Source organism: Scyliorhinus torazame, chromosome 24 (genome assembly GCF_047496885.1).
Source record: "Scyliorhinus torazame isolate Kashiwa2021f chromosome 24, sScyTor2.1, whole genome shotgun sequence".
In the NCBI taxonomy this organism is placed as follows: Eukaryota; Metazoa; Chordata; class Chondrichthyes; order Carcharhiniformes; family Scyliorhinidae; genus Scyliorhinus; species Scyliorhinus torazame.
Genome location: NC_092730.1, coordinates 51756158 through 51773220, shown reverse-complemented (window position 1 = coordinate 51773220; position 17063 = coordinate 51756158). Strand labels below are relative to the sequence as shown.

Sequence of the window (17063 nt, the reverse complement as noted above, 5' to 3'; positions counted from 1 at the left end):
CTGCGTTTGCAGGGGATGTTAAGTTGAGTTCATGGAATAAACAGTGTTTTCTGTTTAAAAACCCACGTGACCATAATTGTAATCCCACACCTAGGGAAAAAGCCATGTGCTAAGATGCTAAGAAAAACATGTGCCAAACATGTGCCAACATGTGCCAACCATGTGCCAGGAAAAGCAACACATCCATTAAAGAGAGAGATTAGTTGAACTCTCTGATTCATTTTGGGTTTCTGAAAACGCCTCGCCCATAACAGTACCTGTTATGCCTGTCTCTAAATGTCGGAAAGACCAAGGAACTGATCATCGACGCCATGAAGCGTTGCACAACACACACACCCGTCTGCATCAATGGGTGCGAAGTGGAGATGGTCGATAGCTTTACATCTCGGGGGGTCACCATCACCAACAGTCTGTCCTGGTCCACTCACGGTGATGCAACAATCTAGAAATCCCAACATCGTTTGCACCTCCTAAGGAAGGAGAATAAAATCGTCATGCCTGCATCGACTCTCACAAACGCTACAGATGCGCCATAGAGAGCAACCTATCGGGCTGCATCATAGCTTGGTATGGCAACTGCTCGGTCCAACTTCGCAAGAAACTGCAATGTGGTGAACTCAGCCCAACCCATCACACAAGCATGCCACCCGCACAGTGATTCTGCCGACAACTCCCGCTGCCGCAGGACAGCAGACAACATTATCAGAAACCCTCCCACCCAGGTTTTGACTTTTTACAGTCCATTCCATCAGGTGGAAGGCACTGAAGTCTGAAGACCCGCACATCCAGACATAGGAACAGCTTCTTCCGCACAGCTACTAGACTCCTCAACAACTCTCCCTCGGACTGATCTGTTCCCTGTAAGAACACTATTCACGACGCCCTATGCTGCTGTTGGTCATGGATTTACTTTGTTTGTCCACTTGTTCCGCACTGTAACCAATCACTGTTTGTCGATGTACCATTTGGCAATGCACTGTGTCGATTATTCTTTTTTTGCCCACTATGTATGTAATGTGTATGTTCCTTGGAAGCAGAAAAATACTGTACATGTGACAATAAGTCAAATCAAAGTGGTTCCTCTCTCACTACCCGATCAATTCATCTCAATCAGACCAAGACTGAATTTTGAATTCTCGCTTTTCCAACACAGCTCGATGCAATCCGGCCTCACAACCTGGAATGGATTTGCACGTCAGTGATTGCAGATCCATCATCGAAAAATGAGTCCCACTTCCGAGAAAACAGCGTATGAAAAATGGACGATAATGGGATTCGAACGCCGTTATAGAGCGCAAGGGACTAGCAGTCCATCGCCTTAACCACTCGGCCAGCTCAACACACAAGTGCATGCGTCAAAAAGTCTTAATTCGTTTTGCATTCGTGAACTGATGGACAATATCCGCTTTTTGTCTTCAGCCCCGTGTTCAATATTGGAAATGCAGTTTTTTTCAGTAAAATGAATTCCCATCACAGTCAGGGACTTTTGTGAATGGACTGATATGAAACACTTCAATATTATTTCCAAGATATTTCCACACAGTGTGAAAAGCCCTCGCTGAAAGACTGGAATCAACCAGCATTTGACAGCAAAAACAAACGCTCCCGGCTTCACAGAGGAATCCGTCGATCATCGGAACACACATTTCACGATGGACATTTTCTGATCATTCAGTTACAGGTTTCTACTCCTGCCTGGCTTCATTCCCCAGGAAATAGGGATTATATTCTTTCAGCGAGTCATGAAAGTATACTTGGAGCAGATTAAAGATAAATTATTGTGGTACGATGAGACTATTGCTGGTAGAAAGGTAAACTTTCCAGAAAGTGCTTCAATATTCAGCGGGTCCGTCCATGACAAGACTGAAGAACGATCACTCGTCTATCCAATCGGTGAGGTTTGCCTCAGCGTGAGACAATATTAACAGAGTGAGAACCAGGTTAATTAGATTCAGATCACACGGTTACAATAGAACTGAATCAGGAAAACCCCGCCTTCACAGCCTTGCCATTCGCCTGAGGTATCGTGATCCTCAGGTTAAATCACCATCAGTCAGATCTCACCGTCAACGGGGAAAGCAGCCTATGGTTATCAGGGACTAAAGCGACTTAATTTACTTTAGAACTGGGTCAATGTATGATGTTTCCAGGATGTGGCTTCCCTCAGACAGATCAAATGATTGACAGACGGAAAATTTACGACCATTGAGGAGTTACTGGTACCTGAGGCTTGGTTGGAGTATTGGTTTTAAAGGTTAATAATGAAATCTAGAGATGAATAGCCGGGAAAGTGGGCATGAGGATTATCATGAAATCATTAAAATGTAAAAGGCGGCCATTCGGCCCATCGACTCCGCACCGACCCTCTGAAACAGTCCCGATGCCCCAACCACATCCCTGTAACGCACTACCCAACTTTATAAACACAAAGGGGCAATTTAGCATGGACATTCCACCTAACCCACGCACATTTGGACGTGCGAGGAAATCGAAGCACCCGGAGGAAACCCATAGACACAGAAAAAAAGTGCAAACTCCATACAGTCAGTGACCAAAGGCGGGAATTGAACCGGAATCGCGGGCGCTGTGAGGTAGGCACTGTGACAACGTGCCACCATACCAGATCATAACACGTCATATCATATCAGATCAATCATGATCTCATTGAAATACAGAGCACATTCATAGGACATAGAACATAGAACAATACAGCGCAGTACAGGCCCTTCGGCCCACGATGTTGCACCGAAACAAAAGCCATCTAACCTACACTATACCATTATCATCCATATGTTTATCCAATAAACTTTTAAATGCCCTCAATGTTGGCGAGTTCACTACTGTAGCAGGTAGGGCATTCCACGGCCTCACTACTCTTTGCGTAAAGAACCTACCCCTGACCTTTGTCCTATATCTATTACCCCTCAGTTTAAGGCTATGTCCCCTCGTGCTAGCCATTTCCATCCGCGGGAGAAGGCTCTCACTGTCCACCCTATCTATCCCTCTGATCATTTTCTATGCCTCTATTAAGTCTCCTCTTAACCTTCTTCTCTCTAACGAAAACAACCTCAAGTCCATCAGCCTGTCCTCATAAGATTTTCCCTCCATACCAGGCAGCATCCTGGTAAATCTCCTCTGCACCCGTTCCAAAGCCTCCACATCCTTCCTATAATGTGGTGACCAGAACTGTACGCAATACTCCAAATGCGGCCGTACCAGAGTTCTGTACAGCTGCAACATGACCTCCTGACTCCGGAACTCAATCCCTCTCCAACACTCCATAGGCCTTCTTCACCACCCTATCAACCTGGGTGGCAACTTTCAGGGATTTATGTACATGGACACCTAAATCCCTCTGCTCATCCACACTTTCAAGAACTTTTCCATTAGCCAAATATTCCACATTCCTGTTTTTCCTTCCAAAGTGAATCACCTCACACTTCTCTACATTAAACTCCATTTGCCACCTCTCAGCCCAGCACTGCAGCTTATCTATATCCCTCTGTAACCTGCTACTTCCTTCCACACTATCGACAACACCACCGACTTTAGTATCGTCTGCAAATTTACTCACCCACCCTTCTGCGCCTTCCTCTAGGTCATTGATAAAAATGACAAACAGCAACGGCCCCAGAACAGATCCTTGTGGTACTCCACTTGTGACAGAACTCCATTCTGAACATTTCCCATCAACCACCACCCTCTGTCTTCTTTCAGCTAGCCAATTTCTGATCCACATCTCTAAATCACCCTCAATCCCCAGCCTCTGTATTTTCTGCAATAGCCTACCGTGGGGAACCTTATCAAACGCTTTGCTGAAATCCATATACACCACATCAACTGCTCTACCCTCGTCTACCTGTTCAGTCACCTTCTCAAAGAACTCGATAAGGTTTGTGAGGCATGACCTACCCTTCACAAAGCCATCCTGACTATCCCTGATCATATTATTCCTATCTAGATGATTATAAATCTTGTCTCTTATAATCCCCTCCAAGACTTTACCCACTACAGACGTGAGGCTCACCGGTCTATAGTTGCCGGGGTTGTCTCTGCTCCCCTTTTTGAACAAAGGGACCACATTTGCTATCCTCCAGTCCTCTGGCACTATTCCTGTATCCAATGATGACATAAAAATCAAAGCCAATGGTCCAGCAATCTCTTCCCTGGCCTCCCAGAGAATCCTAGGATAAATCCCATCAGGTCCCGGGGACGTATCTATTTTCAGCCTGTCCAGAATTGCCAACACCTCTTCCCTACGTACCTCAATGCCATCTAATCTATTTACCTGGAGCTCAGCATTCTCCTCCACAACATTATCTTTTTCCTGAGTGAATACTGACGAAAAATATTCATTTAGTATCTCGCCTATCTCTTCAGACTCTACACACAACTTCCCATCCCTGTCCTTGACTGGTCCTACTCTGTCCCTAGTCATTCGCTTATTCCTGGCATACCTATAGAAAGCTTTTGGGTTTTCCTTGATCCTTCCTGCCAAATACTTCTCATGTCCCCTCCTTGCTCGTCTTAGCTCTCTCTTTAGATCCTTCCTCGCTACCTTGTAACTATCCATCGCCCCAACTGAAACTTCACACCTCATCTTCACATAGGCCTCCTTCTTCCTCTTAACAAGAGATTCCACTTCTTTGGTAAACCACGGTTCCCTCGCTAGGCACCTTCCTCCATGCCTGACCGGTACATACTTATCAAGAACACGCAGTAGCTGATCCTTGAACAAGCTCCACTTATCCAGTGTGTCCAACACTTGCAGCCTACTTCTCCACCTTATCCCCACCCCCCCCCAAGTCCCGTCTAATGACATCATAATTTCCCTTCCCCCAGCTATAACTCTTGCCCTGCGGTGTATTCTTATCCCTTTCCATCCTTAACGTAAACGTCACCGAATTGTGGTCACTGTCCCCAAAGTGCTCACCTACCTCCAAATCCAACACCTGGCCTGGTTCATTACCCAAAACCAAATCCAATGTGGCCTCGCCTCTTGTTGGCCTGTCAACAAACTGTGTCAGGAAACTCTCCTGAACACACTGTACAAAAAACGACCCATCTAATGTACTCGAACTATATCTTTTCCAGTCAATATTTGGAAAGTTAAAGTCTCCCATAATAACTACCCGATTACTTTCGCTCTTATCCAGGATCATCCTCGCCATCCTTTCCTCTACATCCCTAGAACTATTTGGAGGCCTATAGAAAACTCCCAACAGGGTGACCTCTCCTTTCCTGTTTCTAACCTCAGCCCACACCACCTCGGAAGATGAGTCCCCATCTAGCATCCTCTCCGCCACCGTAATACTGCTCTTGACTAGCAGCGCCACACCTCCCCCTCTTTTGCCTCCTTCTCTGAGCTTACTAAAACACCTAAACCCCGGAACCTGCAATATCCATTCCTGTCCCTGCTCTATCCATGTCTCCGAAATGGCCACAACATCGACGTCCCAGGTACCAACCCATGCTGCCAGTTCCACTACCTTATTTCGTATACTCCTGGCATTGAAGTAGACACACTTCAAACCACCTACCTGAACACTGGCCCCCTCCTGCGACGTCAAATCTGAGCTCCTGACCTCTATACTCTCATTCTCCCTTACCCTAAAACTACAATCCAGGTTCCCATGCCCCTGCTGCATTAGTTTAACCCCCCCCCCCAAAGAGCACTAACAAATCTCCCCCCCCAGGATATTTGTGCCCCGCAGGTTCAGATGTAGACCATCCTGTCTGTAGAGGTCCCACCTTCCCCAGAAAGAGCCCCAGTTATCCAGAAATCTGAATTCCTCCCGCCTGCACCATCCCTGTAGCCACGTGTTTAATTGCTCTCTCTCCCTATTCTTCATCTCACTATCACGTGGCGCGGGCAACAACCCAGAGATAACAACTCTGTTTGTTCTAGTTCTGAGCTTCCATCCTAGCTCCCTGAAAGCCTGCCTGACATCCTTATCCCCTTTCCTACCTATGTCGTTAGTGCCAATGTGGACCACGACTTGGGGCTGCTCCCCCTCCCCCTTAAGGACCCGGAAAACACGATCCGAGACATCACGTACCCTTGCACCTGGGAGGCAACATACCAAACGTGAGTCTCTGACGCTCCCACAAAATCTCCTATCTGTGCCCCTGACTATAGAGTCCCCAATTACTAATGCTCTGCTCCTCTCCCCCTTCCCTTCTGAGCAACAGGGACAGACTCCGTGCCAGAGGCCCGTACCCCATGGCTTACCCCTGGTAAGTCGTCCCCCCCACAAGTATCCAAAGTGGTATACTTGTTTCTCAGGGGAACGACCGCAGGGGATCCCTGCACTGACTGTTTTTTCCCCGTCCCTCTTACAGTTACCCATCTATCTCCAATCTTTGGTGTAACTAATTCCCTGAAGCTGCTATCTATGACCCCGTCTGCCTCCCGAATGATCCGAAGTTCTTCCAACTCCAGCTCCAGTTCCCTAACTCGGTCTTGGAGGAGCTGGAGATGGCAGCACTTCCTGCAGGTAAAATCAGCAGGGACACTAACGGCATCCCTCACCTCAAACATCCTGCAGGAATGTTCGATGGGCTGAATGGTCTACTTCTGCTCCTACGTCTTATACCCTGATATTGTGTAAATGTGTTCCGGTTCTTGTGTAAAACTCTTGTTAAAGCAACACAGACACCGTATGCCGACTGCATCTGATTATCTGGCGCAGAGAAGGTGATTGTGGAATACATGTCGTACCCATCAAACTCTGCTACTCACCTGACTGAGATTTGTTCTGTATCTGTAAATTACAGGTAGTGTTCGCGAGTGGAGGGAACACTCTGCACCTCCATCTCTGGAACAGGTTGTGAGAGCAGGATTCCTTCAATATGAGTCAATGTCTGGTACTTTTTGTGAGAGTGGAATTCAGTCTCTATCAGCCATTGGTACTGAATGTCAGTGTGAAAATCTTTCTGTATTTATCAATCACAGTTACTGTTTGGGAAAAGTGAGATTAATCCGTAACATCATCACGGCTGTGACAGACAGAGAAAGGCACACAGAAATGCAGGAAGAGACTATCAGGACACACACACACAATGACACAGAAAAGGTGCCGAGATGGAGAAACTGGTTATTTAGGAAAATGTGTTTTCTGCTGCACACAGAGAGGCCCTGTTTGTAAATGTTTCCTGCTGTGCAACCTTGCTCTCTCTGTCGGTGACAGATCTTCACTGTGGTTGTGTCAAATCATTCTTCTGTTGTGTCAACGTGTTCCCAGTTGTGGAAATTGATCCGCCTAGAAGCAGAACCTTTATGAGCTACGACTGAAACGAAATTTCAATTCCAGATTTATTAAAGCTTGTCACCAAGGGTTAGTTCAGACCTCTGGATTCGCAGTCCAGCGACATAACCTTGCGTTCTTGTTGTGAAGATAGTTCATTCTCCGGATTCGCAGTCCAGCGACATAACCTTGCGTTCTTGTTGTGAAGACAGTTCATTCTTCAATCTTTTCCGATAACAGTAAGGAAGCGTCCAACATGGGGCTCGAAACCACGACCCTGGGATTAAGAGTTCCATGCTCTACCGACTGAGCTAGCCGAGCTGGTACTGCATTGCCCATTAAACCTCTTTGTGTGGAGAGTGCCTGTGGTGCTCATTCGGACGTTATGTGATGACGTGTTGGGCCGAATGGCCTTCTACGATTCTATGATGCAAGGAGGTTGATGCGCTCAAATGCTTCTGCTATAATGTCCACTCCTGACACCATATAGAAATGCTCGTCTCTGAATGACTGGCAACCAAGGTGTTGTAATAAAAAATAATTGATTTCATAATTGAGCTGCTCCTCCTGGCTTGTGCTCTGACCGCGATCCGGGGAGAATTGCCGGAATCCAGACACGTGATCATTTAGTTGCGTCATTCCGCGACCATTCGGTCTGCACTGGTCTCCCTCTGTGCTCTCATTTCTAGATTCATCATTTTAATTTTCTTCCAGACTGGGAAGTGTAGTGCTTCTGCATTTGAGAAGAAACATGAATTTCTAATATTTTTCCAATGTAACTGATGTTGTTGCACAAACTATTTAATCAGTGGAATTGTGCGTTTATGGAACACAGATTTTCGAATATCTGAAGGCTTCTCTCCAAATCGAATGGTTATTTTCCACAAGATTCAAGCCCTCCTCACATAAATCCCGGGGCATTTGATCGCTTGAATGCAATGACTTCCTGGAGTGATTCCAGGCTGGTTTTAGAATGTATTCTGTCGACCAAATTACTGTTGAATGATGCAGCTGTGATGGCCGAATGGTCAAGGCATTGGACTTCAAATCCAATAGGGTTTCCCCCCCCCCCGCAGATTCGACTGTGATTCGAAATGTTTGTTCAACTCCCCCGGGAAGCTGCCAGCTCGGCAATGAATCGGAATTTCGGTTGGTTGTCTGTTAACGGTATGAACATTTATCGAACGCAATTTTTTGGAAAAACGTCCTTTTTGGAAACTAAACGAAATATACAGATAAATAAGGAGATCACACTCAAAGCAACAATCAATAAATAATAACGTTTCCTGCAACGTTTGGAAGGAGAAGCAGCAACGGCAGCGAATGGAAACGTGGTTCGGTTTCATTCAGCTGAATGTATTTCTGGGTAAAAATATCGTGGCAGAAATGGAACATATTTTAAAAATATTTCCTTGTTCTCTTTCCGTTGTCTCTCTATCTGTTTCTTTGTTTCCTTCTCTCTCCCTCACTCACTGTTTTTGTGCTTCTCCGGGGACTGATTGGATACACAGTCAAACTCAGCCCCATCTCATCCCAACTCTTCTGGACGAATGCGTCCTGGTGATGGACGATCGTGAATCAGTGGAAGAATCGACAAACTATTCCATTCTTGCTCTGCACGAAGTTCCATTCCTGGTTGTGAGGTGGCTCTGGGATAAAGGGATCGAGAGAGAACGAGTCTTACTCTTACTCTGAAAACCATTTCGTGCTCCATAAACACACCACTGACCACACAAATGATTGGGGCTCTTTGATGGTTTTCATCCAATTTGGCTTTTTCGGGAATGAAAGTAAAACTTTATCACGTCTGGTAATTAGTATTTTTATATAAACTACTCTAAACATATGAAACAATACTTGAGAAATGATAATTAACCAATATTAATCAATATTAAAAAAGTGTTCTGCAACGTTTGGAAGGGAAAGCCCATCCCATCAGGGCAGGATATGTTGGGAATGGACCGGAGTGAAACATTCCCAGACCATGTCCAACATGTTTCTCCTCAGCATGAAAACTCCCCGCGGAAAGACTGAAACAGACACTCATTTGATCACATCATGATTAACATCACTCACACCTTAACCATGAGGTCACTGATGAAGTCATGATGACTTCGAATTTCTCCTAAAATGCCAACTGAACCCACTGACTGGCAGAATTACATTACCCACGTGATTGGCGAGGCGCATCCACAGGCTGACTTGGCGAGTGGTGCAAACTGACATCACTGCTTCTGGTCAGCTCCAGAACAGAGAGATAAATGTCACATTGTTCATTCATATTTCTGATTTATAATTGTGTGGGGAAACTGATGGGCTTTGGACGCAATTAAAAGTTGCTTTAAGTGAGATCAAATCAGCGGCTGGCTCGTTGGCCGAGGGAGACCTGTGCCACACAAAGCAATAGAGACTGCAGATAGAGAATGAATCGAATATTCACATGTCACACCAGAGAACAATTCAGCAGTCAAGGGCATTGAGCCTCTGATCTCCGGGTAAGCGTTCTGCAAGGCGGCCTTCAGGACGCGCGACAAGGAAAATCGCCGAACAGAAACTTCTAGCCAAGTTCCGCATACATGAGTATGGCCTCAACCGGGACCTTGGATTCATGTCGCATTACATTTATCCCCCACCATCTGGCCTGGGCTTGCGAAATCCTACCAACTGTCCTGGTGTGAGTCAATTCACACCCCTTTAACCTGGGGTTAGCCCTATCTGGTTTAGCACAGGGCTGAATCGCTGGCTTTAAAAGCCGACCGAGTCAGATCAGAAGCACGGCTCAATTCCTGGATCAGCCTCCCCGAACAGGCGACGGAATGTGGCTTTTCACGGTAACTGAAACCGGAGACCCGGAGGAAACCCACGCAGACACTGGGAGAACACAGACAGTGATCCAAGTGGGAATCGAACATGAGACCCGGCGCTGTGAAGCCACAGTGCTAACCACTATTCTACCGTGCTGTCCCTGAATCATGGTGAATACCAAGAGCTGAATTATGTTGTCAACACTCACATAGAAATGGCACACAGAATAAAATGGCGAGATCGTGGAAAATGTGGACCGTTTTCCATGACCGGAAGCCACCACTGGAAAAAGGCAGATCCAGCAGATAGGATTCGCCCTCACCTCCAATGTGTCAGCTCAGCCTTCAGCAGATTGAGAAAGAGAATACTTGAAGAGCAGCTTCATAACAGAATCGTTCGGAGTGACCACTGCACAGTGCTTACTCAGCAACGGCAAAGACTGGTCCCGTATGTGTTTTATTCTGTTCGCAGTGGAGGCCAACAAACCAAAAATAACCCAATTTACCCAATGATCCCAGTACGAAAAGCAAGGGACAAAAATTGTTTCTTTTGATTTTATTTCAACAACGAAACTGCGAGGGCAGCATGGCGGCACAGTGGTCAGCACTACTGCCTCACGGCGCCGAGGTACCAGATTCGATCCCGGCTCTGGGTCACTGTCCGTGTGAAGTTTGCACATTCTCCCGTGTTTGCGTGGGTTTCGCCCCCAGAATCCAAAGATGTGCAAGCTAGGTGGATTGGCCACGCTAAATTGCCCCTTAATTGGGAAAAATTAATTGGGTACTCTAAATTATTTTAAAACAAGGTGAAGACTGCGGATCCCGCTCCTGCTGTTTAATACAGATCACTATAACTGGCACAGTGAGCAGAAAGAAATTCGTGTTGTTTGTGTGCATTTCACTCCAATTTAAAACGCTCCTGAATGAAAGTGTCTGTGTCACACGGCTCCCGCTCAGCCAGGAGATGGCACCAGTCCACAATAAATGTATTTATGCAATATATTTATGATGTTCTGTGTGTCATTACATTGGACTCTTACTCTGGTCTGAGACATTACCTTGTCCTTGTGCCCTGATGCTGCCCTTTTCTTCCTGTTTCAGTAATAACTTTTTACTGGTATTAATTATGTAACTTACTTAGTGATTAATTTATTCAGCCACTAGGAGTGTTTTAAGCTCATTTTGTAAACGGAACTTTGCGTGGCTCGTATTTTTGACCCGTTTAACCCACCTGTTTACTATTGTTGCAGACTGAGAACTTAGTTATTAATGTTGAAGATTGTTCGTTTATTTAAACTAAGTTTCCACTCAAAACAAATTGATGCTGGTTATTACATAAGGAACCCATGGATGATGAAAACAATTGGTGAATTTTATTTGAGGAGTGTCCACTCCTTTTCTGTCCTGACCTGCGGTATCTAATTAAATAATTCACCACTGTGATGGGCAGGAACTGAATCTGGGTCAAATGCTGGGACAGTCACCACTATACCACCACCTGTCCCTGGGCAATGTTGCCCCCTCTGTATTTATAGAACGAATACACAAACAATGAAGCGGGTGAATGTATTAATTCAGGGATTCGATATTCTTGTAACCAATATGGCTGTAATGGGAATCTTTCATATTCCCATAGGTCGGGTAGAGCTGGGCAGCTCAGTCAGAAATCAGATATCTGGGGATTTCAAGATGATTACTACAATGATAATATTTAACCATGTTAATGTTCTTTTGCTCCAATTGAAATGTGTTACGAATACAGCGTTACCGTGTTCTACAACTCGTGTTCAACCAGGAGATGGCAGCAGTGCGCAATAGTTTGGATATCCTGTTTGTGTCCGCAGATCTCGACAGGAATGGAGCTGCTGCTGCACGGGCAGCTGGACAAGCAAGCGGCACAGATATTAACAAACTGCACCCGCTCCAAATAGATTCCCCAAATTATTGAACAAAACAAAAACAAGCACAAATCATATTTTAAGAAAGTATGACAGTGTCTCTGAAAACAATATACCAACACCTCATAAATAATCGGTTTGCCTAAACTAATTCAAGATCAACCGTTTCAATAACAGCCTTACTTCCTTGCCAGTTCTCAGACAGGCGCTGACTGGTTAGAGGATTGCATCACTTTTCAAGGTCCTGCTCAATAAAATCAATCACAGACCCATGATCTGCTTTCCTCCTGTTCTCAGACACATCCACTTTGTACAAGGGCGCACTAACTGGTTTTCAGAGTAAGAGTCAGACTGCAGTCACCTCTTTCTCTCTCGATCCCTTTATCTCAGAGCCACCTCACAACCAGGAATGGAACTTCTCACAGAGCCAAGAATGGAATAGTTTGTCGATTCTTCCACTGATTCAGGACCGTCCATCACCAGGACGTGTTGGTCCAAAAGAGTTGGAATGAGATGGGGCTGAGTTTCGCTGTATCCAATCAGTCCCCGGAGAAGCACAAAAACAATGAGTGAGGGAGAGAGAAAGAAACAAAAAAACAGATAGAGAGACAAAGGAAAGAGAACAAGAAAATATTTTTAAAAAATGTTCCATTTCTGCCACGATCTTTTTACCCAGAAATACATTCACCTGAATGAAACCAAACCACGTTTCCATTCGCTGCCGTTGCTGCTTCTCCTTCCGAACGTTGCAGGACATATTATTATTTACTGATTGCTGTTTTGGGTGTGAGTTCCTTATTCATCTGAATATTTCGTTCAGTCCCCCCCCCAAAAAAAATGTTAATAACTGACTGAACTTGATTAACGTTCAAACAGCTTATTTACAAACCATCGGAAAACGTATTAATTTTCGAGTCAGCGGCTTGTGCGGCGAGTTGAACAAACATTTCGAAACAGAGTTGCCGAGCAGGATTCGAACCTGCGCGGGGAAACCCCATTGGATTTCAAGTCCAACGCCTTAACCACTCGGCCATCGCAGCTGCGTTCAATGTGTCATTCATTAGTTATTTGGTCGATGGAATACATTCTAAAACCAGCCTGGAATCACTCCAGGAAGTTATTCCATTCAAGCGACCAATAGTCGGCCGGTGCAGACACGGTGGGCCGAATGGCCTCCTTCTGCACTGTATAATCTATGATTAATCTAGGAAAAAGGTTCGGCACAACATCGTGGGCCGAAGGGCCTGTTCTGTGCTGTATTTTCTATGTTCTAATAGTGTTTATGTGAGGAGGGGTTGATACTTCGTGGAAAATGGCCATTGGATTTGGAGAGAAGCCTTGAGAGACTCGAAAATCTCAACTCCCTAAACGCACAATTCCACTGATATAATAGTTTGTGTCACAACATCAGTTACATTGGAAATATATTAGAAATTCAAATGGAACAGGACCACACTTCCCAGTCTGGAAGAAAATAAAAATGATGGAATCTAGAAATTACGGCACAGAAGGAGACCTGTGCAGGCCGAATGGTCACGTGATGACCTGATGAGGCAACTAACATTATCACGTGTCTGGATTCGAGCAGTTCTCCCCGGATCGCGGTCAGAGCACAAGCCAGGAGGGGTTGCTCAATTATTAATTTAATTATTTTTTATTACAAGACCTTGGTCGCCAGTCATTGAGAGACCAGCATTTCTACCTGGTGTCAGGAGTGGGCAGTATGGCAGAAGGACTCCACCGCACCAACCTCCTTGTATCATCGAATCGTAAAATGTCCAGCGCAGAAGGAGGCCATTCGACCCAACGAGTCAACACTGACCCTCCGAATGAGCACCGCCGCTACTCTGCAAGAAGAGGTTTAATAGACAATGCAGCATCATCCCGGCTAGCTCAGTCGGTAGAGCATGGTACTCTTAATTTCAGGGTCGTGGGTTCGAGCCCCATGTTGGGCGTTTCCATATTCGTATCTTAAAATATTCATGCTGAATTAACTGTCTTCATAACAAAAACACAAGGTTATGTCGCTTGACTGGGAATCCAGGGGTGTGAACTAACCTTTGGTGACAAGATTAAATAAATCTGGAATTGAAATTTCGTCTCCGTAATGGCGCAGAAAGGTTCTGCTTCAGACGGATCGATTTCCACAACCGGGAACACATTGACACAACAGGGAATGATTTGACACAACCAAAGAACAAAGAAATGTGCAGCACAGGAATAGGCCCTTCGGCCCTCTAAACCCGTGCCGACCATGCTGCCCGATTAAACAACAGTCTTCTACACTTCTTGGGTCCGTATCCCTCTATTCCCATCCTATTCATGTATTTGTCAAGATGCCCCTTAAATGTCACTATCGTCCCTGCTTCCACCACCTCCTCCGGGAGCGAGTACCAGGCACCCACTACCCTCTGCGTAAAAAACTTGCCTCGTACATCTACTCTAAACCTTGCCCCTCTCACCTTAAACCTAGTAATTGACCCCTCGACACTGGGGAAAAGCCTCTGACTATCCACTCTGTCTGTGCCCCTCATCATTTTATAGACCTCTATCAGGTCTCCCCTCAACCTCCTTCGTTCCAGTGAGAACAAACCGAGTTTATTCAACCGCTCCTCATAGCTAATGCCCTCCACACCAGGCAACATTCTGGTAAACCTTTTCTGCACCATCACTAAAGCCTCCACATCCTTCTGGTAGTGTGGCGACCAGAATTGAACACTATACTCCAAGTGTGGCCTAACTAACGTTCTATACAGCTGCAACATGACTTGCCAATTCTTATACTCAATGCCCCGGCCAATGAAGGCAAGCATGCCGTATGCCTTCTTGACTACCTTCTCCACCTGTGTTGCCCCTTTCAATGACCTGTAGACCTGTACTCCTAGATCTCTTTGTCTTTCAATACTGTTGAGGGTTCTACCATTCACTGTATATTCCCTACCTGCATTAGACATTCCAAAATGCATTACCTCACATTTGTCCGGATTAAACTCCATCTGCCATCTCTCCGTCCAAGTCTCCAAACAATCTAAATCCTGCTGTATCCTCTGACATTCTTCATCGCTATCCACAATTCCACCAACCTTTGTGTCGTCTGCAAACTTACTTACATTTTCCTCCAAATCATTTATATATACTACAAAGAGCAAAGGTCCCAGCACTGATCCCTGTGGAACACCACTGGTCACAGCCCTCCAATTAGTGCAGTGCAGTGCAGATCTGTCACCGGCAGAGTCATTGTTCCACGACAGAGAGAACAGTCACACAGCAGAGAGCTCAGTTACACAGCTGAGAGATCAGTTACACATCAGAGAGCACGGTTACACAGCAGGATATACATTTACAAACAGGGCCTCTCTGTGTGCAGCAGAAAACACATTTTCCTAAATACCCAATTTCTCCATCTCAGTCTCTTGCTGGTTTGCACTGCACCTTTTCTGTGTGTCACTGTGTGTATCCTGATAGTCTCTTTCTGTGTGACTTTCTCTATCTGTTACAGCCATGCTGATGTTACGTATTCATCTCACGTTTCCCAAACAAGAATTGTGATTGATAAATACAGAAAGATTTCCACACTGACATTCAGTACCAATGGCTGATGGAGACTGAATCCCACCCTCACATACAGTACCAGACATTGACTGAGAGGGAAACCGAGAATGGGAGGCAGTGTCATACTGGACTCGGAACTGTAACTTTCTCTCTCCACAGATGTTGCCAGACCAGCCGAGTTATCCAACATTTTATATTTCTCTTTCAGGATTTTATGAAGTATCTCCATAGCGGCATTGCCCTTGTGCTCGACGCTTCTATTTATAAAGACTGGTCCCGGATGTCTATTGTTCTGTTCGCAGCGGAGGCCAACAAACCAGAAAGAACCAAATTGACCCAATGACACGATAATTTCTTACACTCTCGTTTCGAGAATCATAAAATGGTTACAGATGAGGGTGAGTCCATTCCGCCCACCGTGTCCATGTCAGTCGCCTACAGCTGGCGTGTAGTCCCGTGATAAAAACAGAAAATGCTGGAAATCTCAACAGGCCCGGCAGCAGCTGTGGAGAGGAAAAGAGAGAATGGGAAGCAGGGTCATACTGGACTCGGAAGTGTAACTCTCTTTCTCTCTCCACGGGTGTCGCAAGATCAGCCGAGTTATCCAACATTTTCTTTTTGTCTTTCAGGATTTTATGAAGAATCTCCGTAGCGGCATTGCCCTTGTGCTCGACGCTTCTATTCAGAAAGGCTGCTCCCGTATGTCTATTGTTCTGTTCGCAGTGGAGGCCAACAAACAGACATAACCAATTTGACCCAGTGATCCCGATAAGAAAAGCAAGGGACTAAAAGAGTTTCTTTTCATTTTACTTCTACAAAGAAATCATATTCAACAGGAATTAAGAAGTCCATTGACTTGATAAAATAAGCTTTGCTTGGGAGGTAATGGTAAGATTGTTTCAGCGGGATGCACAAAGCGATTTAAATTCTATCTTCATTGTCGTTTCATTTGAAACTAGATGTGCTTTTCCTATTTTTGAACCCCAGCCAATGTCCTGTATCTGAGTGCCATCCATCTCCAAGCCGCTGGTGGTTCAGGAGCTTCCGATTGCTGCATTGATCAGTTTGCTACAATCAACAAAGACCGAACTGCCGCCGAACTGTTCCTCACACGAAGGCGTTGAGAGACTAAGATCTGAGTGGCGTGAAGGATCCGATTAGACAGTTGTATCCTGGCGACTGGTGTCTCTCACCACAGGTGCTTCTGGTGCTGCTTTCACAGACACGCAGCCGAATAACCCATCCAGTGCGCAAACAGGAGGAGGTTCATTCAGTAAATGCGGCAGAAGAGAATTCTGCGAGATGTCAACTGAGTCACCTCGACAATCCAACCAGCCAGACTATTTACAGCAAGGTTAAGAGGAAATTTACCCGGAGTCCTGGGATCATTATTAATTCCTCAACCAGAGTCACTGAGCAGATCATCCAGTCATTAAATGGGCTTTTGCCAGTGGGGTTTTACTGTGCCAATTTAAGCAGGAATCTCACGTCCTGAGGCCATCGATTCCCCATTGAATGGGAGGTATAGGATGTTTTGTGGTTGAACATTTTGCTGGCGACAT

The 17063-nt window shown here is 45.5% G+C and overlaps 3 non-coding genes across 3 annotated transcripts; 1 reads left to right on the top strand and 2 right to left on the bottom strand.

Annotated features, from left to right (window-relative positions):
- Window positions 1-7495: 7495 nt before the first annotated feature.
- On the bottom strand, window positions 7496-7568 carry trnak-cuu (transfer RNA lysine (anticodon CUU)). The gene has a single exon. It is a non-coding gene; the product is annotated as a tRNA-Lys (tRNA).
- A 5338-nt stretch (window positions 7569-12906) lies between these two features.
- Window positions 12907-12989, bottom strand: trnas-uga (transfer RNA serine (anticodon UGA)). The gene has a single exon. It is a non-coding gene; the product is annotated as a tRNA-Ser (tRNA).
- An 842-nt stretch (window positions 12990-13831) lies between these two features.
- trnak-cuu (transfer RNA lysine (anticodon CUU)) lies at window positions 13832-13904 on the top strand. The gene has a single exon. It is a non-coding gene; the product is annotated as a tRNA-Lys (tRNA).
- The last annotated feature ends 3159 nt before the right edge of the window (window positions 13905-17063 follow it).